Consider the following 18302-nt stretch of genomic DNA (forward strand, 5'->3'; position numbering starts at 1 on the left):
TTTTCCAAAGAGAGAGGAATTCATAGATATCTTATTCAAAGCTTTTTTCTGTGCTTTTGTCTGGAAACAGGTTTTGTTCAGATAAAGGTTTCTGTAGAAGAATCCAAGCGTAATGTAGAAGTAAATCAGGTCCCAAGCCACGTGAAAAACATGAGATCTTGAATTTTCTTTATTGCACTGAGCAGCTCTTTTTGCTTGGTGAATGTTCTGCTGGTTTTGTGATGGTTCATTTTTCCTCTTTATGAAAATACCTGACAAAGAGTTACCAGAAATCACAACAAACCCTGGAACAAATACAGGAGGAGGGTATCTAATGTTACACCAATAGCAGCTAGATAGCGTATGTAGTTACTGCAGTTGAGAAGGTTAGGCAAAAAACAACAGACAATATACATTAAAAAAAAAAAATCAAATTTCAATACTTTAATACTAAGGTGGACACTGGCACAAAAAAATTGACACATCCAGTGCCTCCCTAGTTGCTTTTTCTTTTATTTTTAAAAATTGCTTGCTTCCTTCCTCCACCAAGGGAGTGTAAGAATGAAACATGGAAGAGAAAGTTTGTTTCCATTATCACCTTTTCCTGCCCAAAATGTTACAGTAAAATAGGGGGATGTTTGCGACACCGCTATTTCAAACGGGTGATGTAGCACAGCCACAGGCAGTTTCAAGTTGTTTAAAGTCATTTTTCAGCTGACCTCTGTCATTTACACTGATTTTTCACCAACTTTCTGGGCGAATTCACTTACAGGAATAATGGAGGCCATGTGCAGCCTGTAGGCTAATACTTAATAATACATAAGCTCACTCCATACTATTCTGTCACTTAGAAGCAAAATTGAAAAGGAAAGCAGCAATGAAAAGAGATCAGTATGGCAAATGTGTGAGAAACAGTGAGAGGCAGGCTGCTCTACCATTCTGTTGCTTACCACAGGAGCCTTCACAGTGCTGCCAGCCCAAAGGTCACTAATAGTGCCTTTGCTGTAGAAGGTGGCAAATGAAAACAAACTGGAAATGCTTGTTTAATTTGGGCGACTGCCTGCTCTGGCAAAAATGTCTCAGGGGCTTTTGCTGTAAGTTTTATCACTTACAGCATCTGCTGACTTAAACCAAGCTCATTGTTTTAGAAAATTCAGGTCACCTAACATACATACAGAGCAGAGTAGCCTTTGATATTTAGGCTGTCATTCAAAAATCTCCAGAGAGTTACATGCCTGAAACTCAATTAAGGATGAAGAGCTGAATCAACATTGTGAGAATCTGGGCTGGTTGTTGCCAAATTTGTAGACATTTTGAACCTGATAGGCCAGGAAAAAACCCATCTCTCCAAATGGCCTATTTTAGCAATTGGAATCAAGCTGACAGAAGTCTTCTGTAATTTGTCTATTTCTTTAATAGCAGGGACATATTGTTAAATTAGTTAATGGGAAGAAAAAAAAAACGTTAATGTGATGCTTTATGTGGCACGCCATCTGGGTATTGTGTGCTGAATGTCCCTGGATGTGGAAGAGAGGAAATCATACAGAATTTCAACCTTGTCTTCTTTACTGTCATTATACTGGACAAGTATGAGAAATAATCTTATTTATCTTCTGGAGCATATACACTTTTAATCGACCTATTAACCAGGAAGACACTTTTCACAGGCTTTGGAAGGCACAAAAAGGACATTATCTCCTCACAAGCAGTCCATTTCATGGATGTTGAGCACTAGAAACATTGAAGCAGATAAGACAAGTTCTTTTTCATTTTACATCTAAATAAAGTTATTTGTAGAGACTGTAGTCAAGCTTATTTGGGGACTAATCCTGAAATTCCGAGAGGGAGCAAATCAGCTTTTGTATGTTATTATCCAGAAAGTGTAAGAGAATTTTCTAATCCTCCATGTCCAAAAATCATCAGTTTTATTTGGCTGAACATTTCTATGAAAGGTTTTGCTATTCATTGGAGCTACAGGAGAACCACTTCAGTTATTCATAGTAGCACAGAATCAACCAGGTTGGAAGGGACCTTCAAGATCACCAAGTCCAATTGATCACCCAATCTAACTAATCAACTAGACCATGGCACTGAGTGCCTCATCCAGTCTATTCTTAAACACCTCCAGGGACGTAGACCCCACGACCTCCCTGGGCAGCCCATTCCAATGGGCAATCACTCCTTCTGTGAAGAATTTCTTTCTCCCCCTATGCCCACTAGTCCTCACTCTAGCTATCCAGCATAAGGCTTTCCTCTCACAGGGGAGAGGGTGCAGCAGTGATTGTTGCTCCAAAGAGGGTGAGTAGTTGGTGCCACTGGCTCTGCAGCACAGCCTGAAGCTGGTGGGACCTGCTTTGTGAGGCTGAATGAGTTCAGGGCCAGTGCATACATATCTGCATGCATGCATGTGAATGCATAGATGCATAGAGAGAGCAAGAGAGGTTTGTACAGATGTTACACAGAATATAACAGAAAAATGTTTTCTTCTATTTAACTTAATAACCAATGGCTGAGATAGTAAGTGGGGTGATGGTTTTAAATACCATGCAACCTGACAGGCAGCAAGAATTTGAAACCCAGTCTTGTAAATCACAAGAAGGTTTCCCAAACCAAAATGCTATTACACATGCTGGGTTGAGGAACACTCAAGAACATCATCTGCTTTATTAACTCCTGATGAAGCTCTTTCATTTCATGCAAATAATACAGTGGTTATTACACTGGAGAGAATGAGAGAAAAACCCTGAGAAGCTGATATGTCAATTTTGTGGTCAAGCTGTTCACTGGGGGTGGGAAAGGGTAAAGTTCAAGAATAATTAACATAAAGGGGGACAGCTTTGACGTTGGAGAGGGATGCCTTCTGGGTGGGATACGCATTAGGACAGCTTCCTGTGACATAAAGACCCATGCCAAATTTTATGCTTTTCACTTTGCTCTTCATATGTATTTTTTTCTTACTAAAATATAGAGTAAATTATTCAGAATGGGAACGTTTACTTTCACAGTTGGTTGGATTCTTTCGGTACAGAGATATTTCTTATATTCTCCCCCCAAAAAACATTTTCACCTCAAGACCGAACTTTTCCTGCACCATTGAACTTAATTTACATTCATCTCTTCTGTAAGGCCTCAGAAGTTCTTGCAAGCAATAGCAACTGATTAAACTCAGTTCCTGGTCCTGTCCTTCCCCTTAGAGGTTGAACTACAACTTTATAATGATAAAGTATAGTGGACAGGTTGCTGTTCCCTACTCAGCTTGGTTTATTAAACCTACAGATCTGGTTTATTATTCGATATGGCTTATCTCAAGAGCAGTGTGTAGGTAATATGCAGAAAGTCTGGGGTCCATTCTTTTATCTGTGTCTAGTTCATCGCTTTCATACTTTGTTGTTCTACAGAAACATACATAGATTCTTACCAGCTCTTCAGTACTTCTCTTTCTCCTTTCATTTAGATGTTTTTTTTTCCTTTAAAAAGAATAATTAAAGAAAAAAAAATAAAGGCAAATGCTTTTGGATGTGTGGATTTTGGATGCTCACAGTGAGAGCTTTACTGATGATGGATAGCCAGACAATACAGCCCTTTAAAAAAGAAGGATTTTCAGATTGTGCACACAGGATCATCTGCCCTTTTAAAAAATTTTGGCTTGCTATACTATGGAATACATCTGCATATTCTGTGCAACCACAGTGTGGCTCCAATTTAGAAAGCTGTTTTTATGGGTCACAGGTTTATTTTGAAATTTGAAATTTTGTCATTTATGAAAATACACACCAGTATAAATTGCAGCTAAAGCTTTTCAATTAATGTACTGGATTTCTGTTTCAAATTCCTATAAACACCTGCAGAAGAATACACTGAAATTCTCAATATTTCAAAATTTAAGTAAAAAATAAGCTTCACCTTAAAATATATACCACAAAGTGCATAATAAATTAAACTGATTTTTAAGCCAATTGATACTGCATACTCGAAAATTAGAATAGTTTTGCTAGCAAACCGATGTGTCACAACAGAAATACTTATATTTTGATTTAAGCTATTCTCTCCCCTCTGGGGTTAAGCAGCATTCTTCCATTCCAAAACTTACTCCTTTAGGTCTTTACAGTCATTAAGAAAGAACAAAAATTTTCTCTGCACCAGCTTTTGCTGGCAGATAGAAAAAGGTTGGAGAAGAGCTTTTGAGTCCATGTCAGAATCCTGTGGCCCTTGGCTGTCCTGACCTCAAACCAGCTGTAACATGGAGGGGTGTGACAGGGTTTTCTTTTGGTTTTTTAGTTCCTTTAAAGCTGAAACTTTGAAGCTCAAAATCCTCAGAAGGAACAGAAAGAGAAATCTCATGCAAACAAATACTACTGATCTTTACATGGCTTTGATCTCTTATATATCTATAGTGCCTTTCATCATGAAGAAGCCCAATAAGATTTATAAACTGCCTTCAAAGGGAAATATCTTCTCCTCTATGCAACAATGTGCACACCACTAAAAATCAGTCTTCAGAGTAGATGATAACCCATAGCATGAAACATATTAACAGACAGTAGGAGAGTAATTAGCAAATACAGAAGAAAACTTTTTCTTTAAAGGATCTATAATATCAGAGAAAATAGAAAAGACCTCAGTTTTTAATAGCACATTTATGTAAACTGGAAAGAGAGGTATCTTTAAGAGACTGAAGGAACTGCAAGGGCAGCCTGTTGGCATGTTGGAATGTTGCTTCAGCCCTGGTTACTACCTCAGTTGCAGTTAGCCACTACATGTGGCCAGTTTGAGACTCTCCACGTCTCTGGAGGATGTTTCCCTGTAAAGGACTCCAAGAAAAGGCAGAGGAGCAGTGTCTACACACCCAAGCACGCACAACGTGACAACTGGATCCTCAGCTCACACAGATCTGTGCCACAGAGGACTGACTGGTCAGTCATGTTCCCATCTCAGGCTTTCCACATAGTAAACATGCCAAGGCCTCATTATACTTCACAGCCCTGCGAGACAGACAGTACAAGTTAAGACAGATGTGGTGAGCAGAGCAGAGAGTCTGATCAGGACAGACAGAACAGCCTTTTGTGAACTCTTTCAAATTCCTGGGTGCAACAATCTCTGATCCTGGGGATGGTTCAGCTGGCGCATTGTGTTCTCAGTTACATCAACTTATCTTCAGGATGGAGGCTTCTGTATCTCCTCTAAACATGCACTGGTACCCTGCAAGGATTCTGCAGGGAAAATTTTATATGCACATTTCTGTTCCTTTTCCAGACCTGTCTTGAAAATCCTGGCCTTAGGGAACCTAGCTGACACAGCTTTTCTCCCTCCTTTCCATCAGCCAGAATCTTTTATTAAGAGCCTCCCACTGTCTGAAAATTGCAGGCACCCTTGAAGACTTTCAGGTAATTGCTGTCTCCACTGTGTTTCAAAGTTAAGGCTTAGGTTACTAAGCCATCTCCATAATGTCTGATCAATGAGGTGATCAATTAGGAATGGGAAAATGAGCTACAGTGCAGCAAGTGGAATGACTAATGACCTAACACAGAGAAGTCTTTTAATCTCTGGCTCCCATGACTGTATGCTGACCTGCTCCCCCACAAAGGTCCTGGAAAGTTGAAAATTACCATTAAAAAAAAAAAAAAGAAGAAGAAGAAGAAAAAAAATAGATACTGGAGAAAAATCAATTCAAACTAGAGGCATTGTAAAGACCTAGAGTGGGCTCAAGAACAGTTCCAAGTGTTTGTTTAATGGATATGTGAAATTGTTTGCCCTAGTAACTGTGTCTCTGTTTGATATGTATGAGGCTTTGAATATTTTATAACAGTGATGGCTGTGTTCACTTAAAGGCAGCTGCCTAAAAAAAAAATTAAAATTCCAGAAAATACTTTGTCTTTCAACTCAGCATTATGTAATGTTTCAGGCTTCATACCCAGTTTCTTTGAAGGCTTTTCCTATTGATAACATCAGAATTATCACCCAGGAAAGATGTTTCATTGGAAAAAAAAAGTTGTTGGGTCTTTTTTGTTTTGTTTTGTTTGGGTTTTTTTTTATTCTTTTGGCAGATGTTAATGTTTCATCTGAAGCAAAAAATGATATCTGAATTGGAACAGTGTTAGAGAGGAGGGCACTGGGGAACACATTTGTGAGCCATCACAGAAATTCTCAGTGAAGCCCAGGCAGAAATTCAGAACATCACATCTTAATAGAACATAATGCACTCCAGAAAGACTAGAGATAATGTATCCTAATGTATTCAATATTTGCCTTTGATGTAAGCTTAAGCATTATTCCATATGTTTTACTCCATCACTAAATTAATTTTGGTTGGAACCCATCACACATTAATTATCAAATATGACTAAGCTCCAGCTCACTTGTTTTCCTAGGTTATTTGATGTCTGCTGTGAGATAGTTACAGTACAGAATTTTGTTTGTAATAGCTGTGGCTAGCACGTTAGCAGTGACTCTGCCAGACTTGCTAGCGATCGGGCACAAACACAGCTCGGCTGCCCAGGGGTATCCAAAGGGAGGGACCTGAGCCTCATCAGACACTTTGCATACACATGCGGAGAGCCTTCTTTGAAGCAAATTAGAATCAAATTGATTGTTACAGGCAATGAAATAATGTATTTGGACCAAACATTTTATATACTGCATGGCAATTACTGGAAGCAAACAGTTGTTTGAGTAAAGAAGGCAGAAGCCTATGAAAGAAAATACTCGCAGTATTGCAGACCACTTCATGACCTAACGCTTTACTTTGTTTTGAACAGCTTTTATGTGAATTTTCGAGAACATTTTAAATAATAGATGTGCCATAATTACAGCCTGTGTTTCTTATGAGAGGGGGTTTTACTATTCAGATCTTGTCATTTTAAGATCAAAAGATTTCTATTTCAGAACTGTCTTCCTTGCTGAGCTCTAGACAGACAGAATACTTTGTGAGCTGCCAGATCCTTAGCTGTTGTAGGCTCTATTACCATTAAAGTGAAGACATGTTCCTGAAAAATCATTTATTACACAAGCAGCTTATTGCAGTATTGTCCTTGCTTTTTAAATATCTAGGGACCATCTTGTATGAGCAGAACCAGTGTGTTTTTCATCTAAATCCAACTATCAAAAAAATTGACCTAATAGTAGAATTTCAAGTTTTACCTATTTGCTTACTTAATCATGGATATATGTGGGTTTTTTTTCAATGTTTCATCATTCCTTGTTGATCACTTGAGATCCCAAAATTACATGGTAAGAACACATCTTTACAGTCAAAGAAAGAAAGGGGAAGCATTTACACTTCAAATTTTCTAAAAGTTTCTCTGTTAATTCATCATGATAAAGTAACAGTAGCACAAAAACCTAAAGGTTCATAAATCTAGATCCTGTTGTGTGAAAAACAACTCACCCAGTCTGCATCATCGGTCAGATGTGGAGAGCTTGCCCCTGCTCACAATCTGGGGAGACAGTGCTCAGTTAGCAAGGAGGTAGTATGCACAGTTAATGTTTGGCTGTTCAAATTCAAGGCTAACTGGCAAAAGCAGTCTGAGCACAATAGTGGCAAGAATGTAATTACCATGACTGTAATGAACAGAAAGCCCATTACAGTTCTGCCTGGCTACTTTCATACTGGGCTAAATTCTGCAGGCTTTAGTCACTTCTTACCCAAACTTCCATAGTCAATGAAAGCTCACCAAAAGACAGGCCAAGCCTGGTTCACTGAAACATAAAGCTTTAAAAGAAGGGTGGATGGCAAGGAAGGAGGAAAAGACATGGAAATGGCAGAGGTACAGAAATTAATTACCTTTCTGAAAAATTTGAAAAATAGGTCTGTTCAAAGTATTATGTAATAAACATCAGATCTCATCTTGTAAGAAAAAGTTTGGAATTAACTTTCACTTTTTTTTTTTTTTTTCCAAATTGTCCTGTTGGCCATCTGTTAGCATTATTCCACCTTCCATTTAAAAAGCCTTCTCATCCTTAGCAGATGTTCTGGTTTTTCACATGTATGTTTTGTAATTCCTCTCAGCTCTACTAATGGGGCTTTGTACTCTCAGAACTACAAGTTTTCTAATACTGCCTCCACAGTGTCTGTTATATCCTCTTAAAAATTGAATAGAAAGCGATCAAAGACTCCCTAGTTTGAGAAAATAGGATTCAAACAACCTCACAAAATAGCCCTTGCAGTTATCCATAACTGGCAGTAGCTGTAATCCCTGGAGTCCCTATTCATTCTGAAATATAAAGTTGAAAGCCTTAACTAGCTTTACTCTAACTCCTACTTGTCACAAAAGAAATGGCTTGTCTGTTCACACCGTAAGGAAACATTCGAGCCTGGGATACATATCTGATACTTCTTGCACTTGGACCAAAACAGTTGCTCTGCTGGTTTTTTGTTGTTGTATAATGGCAGTCAATGTGAGTGATTAATGGTGAAACAAGTGAGGGAAGTACCAGGAGTGCCGTTTTGAGTCCTGATAGCCAAACAAACATAAAGGATGCAAGCCTCTCATAAGACAGGTAGAGGTACAAAAGGTCAAACATTTGCATTGTGTATGTGAGGCATATATTCCTGACATTCAAAAGTTTTAACTCTACCAAAGTAGGCATGTCCCTGTTTCCTTTAATCTGTCATCTTTTTCTCTTCCCCACCTCTAAACTACCCATTATTTTATAAAATATTTATACCATTAGGCTTTGTACAAGTGGCTGGTAGAAGAAATACAAGTAGAAAGAGCAAAGAAGTGGATGTTTACAATGAGTGGAGAATATGGATTAAATGAAGACTCTAGTAAGATGAAACTCTTCAGAAATGGAGGAAGGAAGTGTGAGAGATGATTAGACAGAGGACACTATCTCTTTTTGAAGACCCACTGACATACTAAGAGGAAAGAAGTGCAGAGGTTGCTGTTTCGTGCAACACTGCCTGGGCAGAGCATTTTGTTTCAATAGCACAGCTGCACAAGTTGGGGGCAGTGAGTGCTGCAGATTTCAGAAGAATACTGCCTCCTTAGAAGGAATATTCCAGGGGATAAATCTGAAACCAGCCCCAGAGGCATTGCATTCTTCCACCAATTTAAGGTTTCTTCAAAATAATTTGCTTCCAGCCATCTGCATCTCTTAGCTTCCTGACCTTTACAGTTTCATCCTTCTGCTTTCTCAAACAGGCTTTGATTTGATTTTCCCAATAACTAAAATAGCACTGCCTAAAACACACTTGGCATGATACAAGCTCTCTCTGTCCCCCTATTTGTTGGAGGGTTTCAGCCTCTCCACTTATTTCTGGGTCTGCTTCTGGGTCTGCTTTTATCTCTTCTGATGCTCCTAGCAGGGGCATGAGGGAGGGCTTCAACCTGTGCAAAGCTTGGCTGAACACTCTAAAAGTGATGAGGAGAGCAATTTTAGCCATGAATATCTTAATGAAGCTCCTGTGCTGACCTTATACACTTCTGATTAAGCAAATATGCAAATGCAAAGCAGTTCAGAGCTGGATTAGCATTCAAAGATTTTTAAAGAGCTGCTGTGGCTACATACAGAGTGACCTTTAGGCCTGCTCAAATCTGCTGGAATGCAGATAGGGAAAAAGAAAGACATTCCAAAGACAGACTCCATCTTTTTTTTTGTATCTTGCAGCCACCACAAAATGGGCCACAGGAAGAAATTAATATCCAGATCAGAGGATTACAGCTGAGCTGGTTACAAGGCAAGAGATTATTTTGCATCATACGTGGGTATTCCTCTTCCAGTACCTTCCAAAATCAAAAACTTAGTTCAGCAATTGGTTCAATTTCACAAATTCACAATCTTGAAGGTTTTGTACTTCAAAAGAAAGCTGGTGGATAGTGATGCAAATCCAGGCCTTAATTGTGCTATCAAGATTCAGAGGAGGGCAGAAAATCCGGGAAAATAGGAGGCATATCTCAGGGTCATAGGAGGGCCATTCTAGACAACTCTCAGGAGTCTGCAGTTTCCTTTGTTTGGTAGAAAGGTGCCATGGCCTACATATCATGATACAGTTGCCTGAGCTGTTGTTTTAAGATGTAAGTATCAAGATTTACAGATGTCTGAAGGTTATTCTAATCTCATACTCCTAAAAGGAGAGGTTTGATACAGAAAACCATAGGAAGGGAGGGGCAAGAAATACTGCCAGGATTAAATGTTAGAACCAACTTTCTTTCAGCAAGTTGTCATGGTCGTTTACAGTCAACTGCTCTTACTACAAATACACACCTTATTTGTAGGAACACAGCAGTGGAAGAGACCTCCTGGGTTCTCAAGACTGTGACTGCAAGGACCACATTATAGTCTTTGCTTCAGAAGTTTGGGGTTTAGTTGCTGTTCTTACTATAGCCATGGAAAGCCTGTTGCATAACAGTCTTACCTTATGACTAGGAACTGTCTTCTAATTGCTAGGCTACATTTATTCATAGCTACCATTCACCAATTTGTTCTGAATTCTGGCTTTAATTACTTCCTAGGCTTGTTCTCTATCAATGCATTTATTTTCTTTCATATTTATTGAAAAGTAATTTTAACACTGAAAAATAATGAAGCAGTAGGATACTGTAAGCCAGATGAGATCTACTACTGGCATAAACTGGTCTGACTTTAATGCTAATGTGTATTGTCCAGAAGTTTAAAGAAAATTTTTCATGTGTTTGTTTTCAGGTTAGACATGAAAATAAACATCTGTGCTAAAAGCTTGTGAATGTACCCATTACAATTCTGGGTAACATCTCTGACATTTTTTCTCAGAATACTTTTAAAAGAAAAATGGAACACTTAAAAAACCCCCAACAAAACAAAACAACAACAAAAACCCCAAACCACTACCTTTTCCTCATGATTTTCTTTAAGATTTTGTTAAAAACACTTTGTCACCCGTGATCACATTATACCCCTGTGTCTTAATGTAGCATGTATATTACTCTTTATTTTTGCATTGACCAACTCCATGTTTCTAAATGTTGAAGGTGTTGTGGAATATATTTGTTTACCCAATGCATACTTGAGTTTTCAGAATATCTTTATGCAGCTTGCAACATAGCATTATAATAGATTATTTTATTTTCTTGCTTTGGAGATAAACAATAAGGATAAAAATTTACTGCAGCTCAAAATACTGTAAAACTTCACAATAATTTGTTGAAGTTAAAGCTGAATGGCCTGAAAACTTCTTCTATATCTCAGAAGCAGTCATTCACTGTTTTTGAATCTACTGATTGTTTGCATCTCCTAGGCATTTTGGAATGGTTCAAGTACTTATTTTCCAATCCTTTGATAAATCAAAGGAAAACAAAAGCTTTGACAAAGTTAACAAGAAGAATATTTAAAACCAGTAACATGAAGCTATAAGAAGAAGTAGAAATAATTTTGTTTCTAATGATGATAAAGCATATTTTTCCCCCCTGTGGTTTAAGCCCCGTTAAAAACTTGAATAATAAAACCCCTCTGTATTTTATGTCATTTAAAAATGACAGGCTTCACATGGGCTTTTAACACGTAATGAATCTTCATGCAGTAAATATCCTGCTTTATTTCTGCCCAATATGAGGAATACATATTGCAGCAGTGGGATAAATATAGCTGATTAGGATGTGAGTCCTTCAGTTTACGGAGGCTGCAAACCAGAATCAGACATTCCTTAATGAAAAGTCTACAATTTAAGAGAGAGAGAAAAATTCAACAGAGCTTTATGAGACATCATTTGGATCAATAGAAGTTACTGTAATTCAGAGATATGTTCTATAGGGTTTTAAATAATCCATTAGGATTCTGTACTAAAGGCATAATTATACATTAAATTATAGCAGGTGGCACCAGAAACCTATAGAACTATCATTTGTTAATACATTCTGCTGGGTTTATCCAGCAAGGTAGTGTAAATTGGCATGAATCACACTTTCTTTCGGCTCTTTGGCTTGATTGAATTGTGTTACATTCTTACTCTCTAAACTATGACAAAAAATCCATCTTGTTTCAACTTAATTCAGGGACAGTGAAATCTTCGAGTGTCAGAACTAGAAATCCTAATGGCTGGTGCTAATCTTATGCAAAACCCCACTTAGTTCACTTTTTTTCTCCTGAACTGAACAGTCACCCTGAAAAGGGCAGGTTGCCAAGAAGACAGACTGGAGGTAGACTTAAGGGAAAGAATGAAAACTAGAAGTGGAATTAGATGCAAGCAGATTCTTTCCATGCAAGTGAAGAAAGATGCAGGAAAGTCAGCATTTGGATCAGCTTCTTCTGATAGTGCAGGGCTGAAATAAAGGTAAGGAGGACTATGTGCAGTGTCATCATCATATAGTGGTTCTTCTTTCTTTTCAGGACTAAACTCAGGCAGATGGGTAATCCAGCTACAAGATCAAATTTAAGATGAGATTTTGAAAACGATCTAGTATGCTTTTTTTTCTTCCAACAGTTATGTACTAGTAAGCTTCTGTGTTCATAGACAAGTAGCTAAACTTCCCATTACAAACTCCTCCAGCAGCAAAGGAAAAAAGAATTGTGCTTGAACAGCAGAAACCTTCATGAGCGGTAACCACATGAAAGTCAGAGACATCTCTCAGATGCCATGTCTTCCGTGAGGAGGGCAGCCAGGGAAACACTATAGCTGGTATTCAGAGTAATCAAAACTGTGAATCAGGACAGTAAATCCATACCATTGCCACCTCCAGTTAGCCAAGGAAAAGTTACCAGAAGTTAACTCTACCTTAGCTGTAACGCACCAGTTGTCCAGCAGAGGGTAGCATTTGTACGTGGAAAAATGATTGCACCCCAGCCGCTTTCTGCTGCATCTTTTGCAGAACCTGTGAACCTCAGCTTTTTCCCTTATTATTAGTTCGCAGGTAAACGAACTAATTATCCCACCCTGAACAATACAACATGGAAAAGTATTATATTAAAAGCATTAAGTCAAGATTTAAAATTAAAGGAATGCAATTAAATAATTCAGATTCCAGAAGCAAAGCTGACTTGAACTCTCTCTCTCTCGCATTCTGCATATTTTACAACCCAGACATTCTTATAACATTGATTACTGTGATGATTAAATATAGATGGGAAATGGGATCTCAATTCAGATGGTGCTGAACACATGTGTGTGCATCTATGTGTATACAAGGGCAATGAGACAATAAGTGTTCAAGCAGACACACTCCTGAGCAGCGTTGTTAAGTCCTTCTAGGTCCCTGACTTGTAAAAAGTGGGGTGAGGAAATAATCTATCCATGCAAAAGCAGCTAAATTAGTATGATTCTTGGAGCCTTATTTTTTTCCATTTTTTTAATCTTTCAATTTCATTCTTTCAGTAATGTAATCTCATTGCATTAATATATCTCCAAGAAATTTACCTGTGTTGAGAGGCTGAGACACAGGGGAGCTACTCTGCTTATCTGTGGTATTTCTTCCTTCTAGCTGTCCCTTTGTCTGAATGTAAGTCTTTACAACATAATACTGCTTAACTTTACAAACAGGGCAGTGCCATTCACTATAAAGATGATGGAAGACAGAAGAATGGCTTGGATATTATAGTCACAATGCAGAGATGATGAATCTACAGGGCTGCTATCCTCCCCAAGAAGATGACAACTGTGATAAGGAGATCTAGAAGGAGTTTTGGGAGGGGTGCTACGGTAACAGAAGTTAAAAGGACTGCTTGGAAGCAACAGCCACATTTTAAGACGCTGGATTAACCTTCGGACTTCCAGAGCGCAGCCATAGCTGTGTGAGACACACCTGCTTCTCACAAATGTAATTCATAATAATGGGTAGAAGCTGTCTGAGCAGAGAAGAAATTTCTGAATTTTCTGTATGGTTTTGGGACACTAATGATCAGATTTTCTGATCTCATGGATTTTTGTCATACTGCAAAATTGTGATAAAATATGCCACCTGTGGAAATGAGAGTATGGCATAAAATATATTTCTGCTCTGTCAAGACATTGACATGGAAAACCTTCAAAAAGTCAATTATCTGTGTGTTCATAAAAATAAAGGTCTCCACACTTCTAGTTTATTTGCAAATATTTCCCTGAGGAAAAAAAAAATCCTGTTAATTCTGTTAAAAAACTAGGGTTTAATAGTGAGTCAGTGATATTTTGTTCCTGAATCTGCAACACTAACAGCATCCATGTGATATAAATACTGCCAATTTCAATGTGAACAGTCTTGTACAAGGACTTATAAAAGCAGGGCCCCAGGATATATGGAAAGGGGAAATTATAAGTCAATTGAAAAGAAAACAGATATTAAGGAAAGATGGGCAACAAAAACATGCAGAAAGAAAAAGAGAGAATAAATCAGAGTACTAAAAAAGCAGAGGGGGGAAAAAAGAAGCATGTCCTGATTTTGCCAGGACAGGATCACAGGCCAGCTATGGGCTGCAGGCCATTAGTATTTCTGAGTCAGCCAAAACAGTTGATGTGAGCTGGATCACAAGTGTAGTCTTTAACATGAGCATCACATTTAGTATAAAGCAGGGAGCTTGCTGAGGAAGGTTTCCAGCCTTGGTTTCTGGGTCTTGATTGGGCTCCTCTTGACCATGCTCCTTGCTCCTCTTTGTTTTTTTGGTGGGCTGCCTTCCTGCTTATTGTGACCACCATGCATTTGTTGGGATGAGTATAACTTTGTATACTTTAAATATTGGCATTGGTATCAGTTTTGTTGTTTCATTAAATACGTTGCTTTAACCCTTGGCGCTCCTCTGCTTTTCTCAATAACCCTTCTATACTGAGGAGTGTCACTGTGTGATAGAGTAACTGCTATAGTACAGCCTCAGATACAGGCTAAATGTAGACAAGATGGCATGAAAAAGAAAGGCAAAGTTTGACTTTATATATTATGAAATTAAAGACCTTCTTCATAAGTATATGTACTAAAACCCAAACAAACAAGAATCAATTTAATAGCATTTTTCCATTGAAAATGTTTGGGTTAAGTGTGTAGTATTTCAAATTACTCACATGTCACTTGTTTCAAACCTGCAGGTGCACTTGTGCCCTCAGATGTTTATCTGATTTGTTCCAATAAAAATAACTGAAGTTTTGTCTTTCCTGCATCGAAACACTTGTGATCTGCTGTGACCTTCCTTTTTCATCCTGCTGCAATTCTAAGTTTTTTATACTTTCCCCAGGCCTTCCAACCACCCAGATGACTCTGTCCCACACTGAAACCTGGTTTCCCTCAAACCTATTTTTGGTCTCATCCTTCTGTTTAGACACTCTGGGGTTCCTCAGCCCAAAGCTCTCTTGACATTGCCATGCATGGGGTACAAATGCCTCTCTTGCCTCGCACTCTTGTTTCCAAACACCTATTGTTACTTCTTTTGTCTTCTTGGTGTATAAACTCTTAAAGGCCTAGTGTGTTTTCTTTTTTACTAACCACTGAGTGAAAGCATATCTGCATCATTGGTTAAAGCTCCTAGATATTATGATAGTACAACCAGATAAAACATAGAAAGTTCTTCCATCAGAGTCTGTGTGTTGCTACAGGTGAAAAATTAGGTTAATACAGGATGTGTTATAGATAATAGAGATGAGTGCTCCCAGTCCACAATTACAGACTCACAGAATGGTAGGGTTTTTAAGGGACCTCTGGAGATCAGCTAGTCCAAACCCCTGATAAAGCATGTTTGCCTATGTCAGGACAACCCCCAGCCTACTCCCCAAGACAAAGGAATAACAAACCCTCAAGAATCTTGACAATTCAAAGGAAAAAAACCCACAATACACCAATGTTGCAATTGATTCTGGGTCACATTCAACTGCAGAAAACACCATAGATGGTTGCTATGCTTGTCATGTAGAAACCTTATCCAAATTGTTGCTAGGTAGAGAATGATTTGAATCCCAAAGAACAAACCCCTTCAAGTGGCAGAAACAACAAAGTGAAGAACAAAATTAAGAAATTCCAGTATATATGCAGAAAAATATACTCCAGTAGAAAAGGAAAGAAACGAACTCCTATGATAAAGACATTTGTTCTTTGCACAATATCTTGCACAGGGTCTTGTGGTGTCCATGGAGGTTCCATGTCCCTCCAGTGAAGGACATGGCTTTATTGATATCTTGTTTTTACTTTCACCTCAGTAATGGCAGAGATTGTATCAGAAAGTTTTAAAAGCAAAATAGAGGTTAGATCCATTTTCAATACTCTAAATTAAAAGAATAAATGAATCACCCAACTGTAGTTAATGGGCAATTAACATAATTCTAGTCCGGTGTAGCTGAAAGATAATGAAAAAGCTGATTGCAAATGAACCAGCAGTAATGTGGGAGGTCATAATAGTCCCATAACTCTGAATGAGAAACCAATTTCTCCTCTAACACTAGATGCTTTGATTGGTGAAGGGCTTTATCATACTATGAAATTTGCTCATGATAGTATGAGACATTAAAAAAATAAAAAAGGTTCTGCTGCGTAAAGGGTGGATGGGTTACAGAACAGGTACCTTGAGCAACCCCATGAACCTGTACCAGCTATCATAAACTAGAGGGCAATTAAGAGTGCAGTGGTGAACAGAGAGGAGAGGAGCATGTATCTGAGTAATGAGTTTACAACTGTACTACAGCAGGACAACAAAACGCCAGACAAAATGCAGTAGGTGTCAGACTCCATTCCAGTCTGGAGACTGAATGTGAAGATGCCCTCTAACTTGGCCCTCCTCTTGGAGACAGTGTAGTCTCTTCTCTGTGCTCAATTTGTTCTTAGTTAAGGAAGGGGTAATGGGGTGGAGTGAATTCCAACCACAATGCTTTTCTCTTCTCTCCACTTACTATCTATATCCTGATCCTATTAAAACTTAAGATCTTGTTCAGCAAACTGTCATCAGATAAAGTATATTACATCTAATGCTAGTGGTAATGCTCTCAAAACCAAGAGAACAATTTTGTCTAGGGCAAGGACTGGCTCTTTTCCTAGATTTTTAAGTAAATCAATATTTAGCTTCTTGGTGGCAGTTTTTTGGGGGGGCGGGGTGGAGAGAGGGAAATAATTATTAGAACACTAAAATGGTAAATGAACCTATGTTCTATCAGCAGGTGGCACAGTAATAGCATGCAGACACACAGGAAAAAAAAAGAAGGAGCTCTCCATTATTATTATTTTTCTTGGTATTTTTCATCATGTCTTTTCTACCAGGCTGAGTAAAATGAGAGTAGATTTAACAGAAAGGACTTGTAGTGTTAAACTTACATCATGACAGATCAATAGATTATTGGAGAAGGTAAATAGATAAAGTGATAATCAATGCTTAATACTTGGGAATACTTAGCATAATACTTGGGGTGAATGGATTGCAAATGACCTGTTTAGGTAGATTTTTGCATCACCCTTTGCACCACTGTCCTCTTGCTAAACTGACTGGTAACAGAAGTCACTAAGTCATTTGAGATAACCTAATCTTCTTGATGTTTAGGGATGCATGCAACTCTGATGTAAGATCACCAATACACATGCCCTGAAGTAGTGAGTACATACCTGCAGTTCCTTCTAGACCTGTCTTTGTGGAGACAGCAGGGTGCTGCATTCAATGACAAAAAAGCATAGGTACCAACCAATAGGTCATAGCATGGTCTGGGTCAGAAGGGACCTCCAAAATATCATCTAGTCCAACGCCCCCTACTAACCCTCCTGCCTAATCATCCAAACAAACACCTCTCAAATAAAGTTTAAAGAAGTATTTCTTGGAATAAATCTGAATACACCATATTTGTCTACTTATAAAATTAGTAATAGCCTAAGAAAGAGCAACTAATAACTTTAATTCACTTGGGAAAGTGAACACGGCTTTCATAATGGAGAATTCCAGATTTACTAGTGTCCTTTAAAGAGATCAGCATGTATGTAGATGGTGCTAATTCAGCTGACATAATCTATTTGTACTTCCAAAGGTCTTAAAAAAAAATATTTCACAAAAGATTTTTAAAGAAAAGTGAGCAGTGACAGTGTAAAAGGAAAGGTCCCTACATGAAAAAGTAACTACTTAAACAATAGGACATGGGGCGGAAAAGTGAACGGGTATTTTCCTACAGCAGAGTGTGTTTCACCCTTGGAGATCTTGTGGGATATGTTCTGACACCTGGGATAGTCAATGTATTCATACACTGGGAAAGTGAGTGAGTAGTGAACTAGAGAAGTTTGATGCAGTTATTCAAGAGAGCAATGATATGCAGTGACCAAAAATCCTGCAGAAGAACCACATGAGTCTGAGTGGCTCGGCAATTAGATGACAAATGAAATTCACTGTAGATAAATGGAAAGCAATGCACATAGGAAAAACAATTCTACCTCCACATGGAGTTGATCATTATTACTTAGGAGATAGATCTGTGGTTATGATAGATAGGC

The sequence above is a fragment of the Indicator indicator genome, chromosome 2 (genome assembly GCF_027791375.1).
Source record: "Indicator indicator isolate 239-I01 chromosome 2, UM_Iind_1.1, whole genome shotgun sequence".
In the NCBI taxonomy this organism is placed as follows: Eukaryota; Metazoa; Chordata; class Aves; order Piciformes; family Indicatoridae; genus Indicator; species Indicator indicator.